A 5748-nucleotide genomic window follows, 5' to 3' on the forward strand; every position below is an offset into this window, starting at 1 on the left:
TAGTGACTTATTTTTTTTCATATAACAGAAAAATCTAATGTTTAAAGGCAGTATACAATTTTTGTAAGGGCATTATACTATTGACATGACCCAACTGTTATGGAGGCTTCACACTGGAACCACAGCTGGAACAGATGGACCTATTGAAGAAAGGGAAAGAAGATGTAAAACTAAGGTTTACATTAGTAACCTATCAGACGCCCTGGTAACAATTTACATATATTACCTCATTTAGTCTTCACATGAATGTGTAAAATATTATTTCTTTATTTTAGATGAAAAACTGAGAGCCAAATATATTAAATAACATATTTAAAGTTATAGTCAGTAGATGATACAGTCAGTGAGAGAACACCAGACTATCTTCCTCTAATATTTGACATTTTACAATTATAATAGCAAGTAACAAAGATTTTAAGAAGTATGGGGAAGATGATTCTTTGGATGCATAAACTTCCATTTTTTTTCAATCTAAAAAGCAAAAATGTAGTGCTTGCCGATTCAGCAATGAGGAGTGTATTATAATGGTAAATTCAGAATTGTCTGTTCTTCCTGTAGGTCATAACCAAACAGTAGTGGTAAGTGTCACAGGCAACATCAAAACCACCAACTTCTCATTTTGTTGACACGTGATGGGTGAATACTGATAAACAAAGAAAGTGTGAATATTTTAGGTAAATTTAAAAGTCTGAGCATAAACTGAGTATATACTGAAGAATCTGAAGATAAGGGTAATGCTTTAATTTTTTTCCCAGCAAAGTTCATAATTTTTAGTGCAGGACGGTTCATAAGGTAAAACACTGATTATAAACATATAAATAATGAAAATACTTAATATTTAGTGCACACTTGGCTTTTATTCTTCTCAATTGAACTATTTTATGGGAATACTATTATCTTCATTTTATATGACAAACTGCAAGTTCTTATAAAGTGGTAAGATTTGACCTTAGGTCTCTAATGTCAAAGCTGATGTTTTTAAGATGTTATTTTTAACTAATCTCTGCACCCAACATGGGCCTTGAACTTACAGCCTCAAGATCAAGAGCCACGTGCTTTTCCAACTGAGCCAGCCAGGTGCTCCCAAAAGCCAGTGCCTTTAGCCACTTTGCTACTTTATGTCAAAAACTTTCACTTAACTAGACCACAGTGGAAGCTAAGTTTGGTAAAATACTGCCAGGATATGTAGGAATGTCTAATAATAATATGGTCAAGAATAAGAATAGAGAGCAAAAATAGTAGCCTCTGAATGCTCTTTTTCCTTGAACTTATGCAGTTTCTTGTCATCTCAGAAGAGCACAGTCTAAAATCCCTAGAAAACTGGTCAATTAAATGTAACCATCTCTGTCCCAGTTATGGGGCTGAAACACGGTATGTCAAATAGGACTAAAGCCAGGGTATGCTCCTCTGGCTGATGGAACGCAGCAAGTAGGAATGTCTGTGTAGAGTCAGGGAGCAGTATAAGTATCCTGGATAGAAAGCAAGGGCTAGACTGATGTTTCGTTGTTTGTGAAAGATGATTTAAAAAAAATACGTGCAATTATCACTGGGTTACAGCTTACTTAAATCCCCATCTTGGGGGATGGGAGGAAGCAGATATACCCTGATAGTCAGAATATGGACCAAGAGTCTATGACTGAAGAGTTGAAGTAGAGAAATTTTCAAAATTACTAGACAACAAAGGATGAGCATTAGAGAGAAAAACAAGCCAATAAACACCCATCTCAAATCAGCCTACAAAGTCATTATTTTGATATCTATGACAAAAATCAACACTAGAAAAATAATTACCAACATCAAAAGTCAGGAGAAGGATTTAACCACATAAAAAAAAGAACAATTTGAAAGGGACTTAAAAATAAATCTTCCAAGGATAGTCCAATAGAAAGTATCATTAAATGAAACAAAAAATGGTCAGAAATAGAATAAGAAAAGAATATGAAGAAGAATCAATTACAATTACTAGAAATGAAATAAAAGTGCTGTAAATGAAGAGACAAAATTTGGGCATAAAGATGCAATTTAAATCTGTCATCACTGTACTGAATGAAATCAAACATAAAAGACCTCAGTTTTTATGTTTTGATTCTTTAGCACTATAAGTAACACAGGGAAAAGGCATTTTGTTTATAAACTGAAATAAGCAGGAACATCAAGGCCTTGTCATGTAGAATAAAGATGACCAAAAATTGAGCCTTCCCCAAACTTCTGCCTCTTTTCAAATCCTTATTAAATGAGAGGATGAACAACATCAACTAGTGGTATTTGTAACTTTCTATGATTAACTAATAGAGTCAGGATTTCCCTGTAAATCTTTTCTTCAGATATTTGAAAACACCACTTTTTATGAGAAATTATGGGAACCAAAAATGTCTTACTACATTAAGGAAAAATAAAAACTATCCCCCACGCCTAGATATTCTTTGTTCTTTCTATTCCAAAGTATTTGCTGGCTTTTATGACAATAGGATCTTCATAATTCCAACAATGGTAATGGAAGAGAGGAAGGTCTTTGGATAATAATTAGATTGTAGTTATTTTTTCCACCTTTTTTTCTTGCCTTATGAGTGTCTAAACAGTAAACCCTAGTGAATGTATCAATGTATTTCTTGCAACACTTGAAATTGTTATCATCTATCCCTTAATTAAATAGTTTTTCTGTTTGCAATATAAAAAGTTTTAATTACAATACAAATTACATGGTTTAACCAAGTAGCAGTAAACAAAGAACTAATTTGTGTTCCTTCTGTACTTACCATTTGTTGACTAATTAGTTTCTCTATGAGATATCAAGTGACTCTTATAAATACAAACCTCCTGAGGATATAAAGGTTAATTTTGAAGTGATTACAAATATTCCAGTAACATTATAATTAATAGTTACATTTGGAATGCAGAAATCTTCTAGAGCACCAATTGGTAACCTCTGTAAATTAGTACAGACCATTGGCATCAGTTAGAATGGCTTTGTATTATTCCTTTCAGTCAACTGAGCTTCAGTGAGAGGCAGGATCAAATATTAAAACCATCATTATTTTAAAACCATGACCCTATGAGTATGCATCTCTGTGTGTTTGTGTGTGTGTGTGCATGTACAAGAGAAACACACATGTACTGTGTCTTCTGTGCATACTATTTATTCAATCTCTCAGTCTAAACCTGAGCTATGATTGGACATATTTGTTTGAAAGTTTTATGGTTTTATTAAGACAAACACAGTGTGCACACCTCTGTCTGTTTATTCATTATCTTCACTGTAAGCCTGGCACTGGGATTGGTGACTCTGCTGGCCAGCTGGGCTTCTCTTTCCATAATGGCTTTGTGGTTCTTGGAGGAGACATTATGAGCAATCTCTGGATAGTAAGACTTGTTGCACAACAGGAGCACGCACTTCAAGCTCCTTGACTTTGTGGACTTGGAACTTACAGAAGCCACTGAGCAGCATATGCTTTGTTTTTCTGATGCTCTTGTAACCAGTGTTGGGCATCAAGATCTGGCCCTTGAATCTTCTGCACACCGTACTGTCAATCCCTCTGTGTTTCTACCAATTGCATTTAATTTTGACATACAGGTTTTACTGGTGCCAGATAAACTTATTGGTCCTCTTTTTGATGATCTTGGGCTTCGTGAGGGGTCTGAGGGTGGCCATGATGCCAAGGGGGAGATGGCTGCTACCTCCTCAAGCAGTGCTGAGGAGGAGTGTTGGACATCTTTTAAAATGATGTACTAAGTCATGGTGAAGAATTCCATTTATATAACGAATATATATGGCTCTTGGAAGAGAATTTAAACTGTGGAATGAGAGGGTCACACAGCTTCTTTCACAAAACATTAACTGAAGAATGACTTTGAGAATAGGTATCTACTATACAGCTAGGATTCTGACCTCTCTTTCCATGCATTTACAAATAGGTCTTAGGAAGTAAAGGGTGTATGATATTAAAACTGAAGTGTTCTTTTTTTACTAAAATTTCTGAAAGTCTTTGTAATTCTAAAATATCACTGATTGGATTTCACTTTAGCTTTTCAGTTCTTAACTTGTGGTTATTGTTATAAGTATCATGTTTAATATTTTTCTAATAACAGGTGAAGTACTGAAATTTAGTGTTGATGTAAGTCTTGACTATTTCAAACTATTTTCACAGTCACCTAACTTTACCTATTCATGCACTCTCTCGAGGGGCATCTGGGTGGCTTAGTCAGTTGAGTGTCTGACTCTTGATTTTGGCTCGAGTTGTGGTGCCAGGTTGTGGAACTGAGCTCCACATTGGACTCCACACTGAGTATGGAGCCCGCTTAATATTCTCTCTCTCCTTTGCCCTCTGACCCTCCCACATTCATGCCTGCTCTTTCTCTCTCTCTCTTCCTCTGCCCCTCCCCCATCTCTTTCTTTCTCTCCCAGGTTAAAAAAAATACACTATCTTGAGTGGGAAAGAAAGGGTAAGTCAACAATTGTTATCAGAACTTTGGCATAATGTACAGCCTACCTTCTCACTACCCCTCTTCATATTGATGTATCTTCAATAGAGACAATGACAATACAATATTGATGGGCTTTCCAGTTGTATTTCTAGGATGACCCCTTTCCTCCTAAGTTCTATCAGTGGGTAAACTATAAATAAGACAGAGAGAAAATTATTATAAACATATAATTTCATTAAATCTCTCCTGGAATGCCTAACTGGCATCTCAAACCTAATAAATCCAAATTGAGTTTTCTGATAAACCACACTGAACCTGCTCTCCTGAAATTCTCCTCATCTTATTTGTTGGCAACTCTATCCTTCTAAATGTTCAAGTTCAAAACTTGAGACAGATTGGGTTCAGTTTCATTTCTAATATATCAGGTAATGCTCTTGGCTCTAACTTAAAAATATATCCAAGAATCCAACCACTACTGCGCCCTTTGATCGAGCTTCCATCACTCCTACCTAGACTATGGCAATAACCTCCTAACAGTTCTCCCTATCTATATCTTTGCCTTCTTCCTCTTTACACTCAATCCAGCAGCCAGAGTGACCTTTAAAAATGCATTTGGTTATGTTTCTTCTTTGCTCAAAATCTTCTGTGTCTTTAAAATTCATGGAAGAGCAAGAACCAAAGCCTTTTTCTTTGACCTATAAGGCTCTCCATGATCTTGGCCCTCATTACTTTTTTTTAACTCCTCTTCTACTTCTTTCTCTTTCTCTCGCTCATCTACTCCAAACTCATGAGTCACTCCGCTGTTTTAAACACCATCCAGGTACACTCCCATCTGAAGGTACTTTTCTCAAGTGACCACCCTATTTAAAATTGCATCCTGCCTTCCATTCAACCTAATAATGCATATTCATCTTCTCAGCTTTTGTTATTTTCCCCTTGGCATTTAAGTCCAATAGATTACCTATTTTATTTATTTCATTTTCTTCTGTCTCTTTCCCCAAAAAATAAGATTTAAGAGGATAAGGCCTTTTGTTTGTGTTTTTCCCTGTAAATAGTGCATAGCAGAGTAAATGTTCAATATTTAGAAACAAATTCTTGGTTTTTTCTCTCATTAGTTATGTCCTTGTAAGTTTATGCTTTTTTTAGTTTATTTATTTATTTTGAGAGAGACAGAGACAGCACCAACAGGGGAGGGGAAGGGAGAGAGGGAGAGAGGGAGAATCCCAAGCAGGCTCAGCACTGCCAGTGCAGAGCCCAAAATGGGGCTTGAACCCACAAAATCATGAGATCATGACCTGAGTCAGACACTTAAGCAACTGAGCCACC

The 5748-nt window shown here is 35.9% G+C and overlaps 1 pseudogene; it reads right to left on the reverse strand.

Annotated features, from left to right (window-relative positions):
* Window positions 1–3204: 3204 nt before the first annotated feature.
* On the reverse strand, window positions 3205–3649 carry LOC115305141 (annotated as a pseudogene).
* Between the last annotated feature and the right edge of the window lie 2099 nt (window positions 3650–5748).

This window comes from Suricata suricatta, chromosome 10, assembly GCF_006229205.1.
Source record: "Suricata suricatta isolate VVHF042 chromosome 10, meerkat_22Aug2017_6uvM2_HiC, whole genome shotgun sequence".
In the NCBI taxonomy this organism is placed as follows: Eukaryota; Metazoa; Chordata; class Mammalia; order Carnivora; family Herpestidae; genus Suricata; species Suricata suricatta.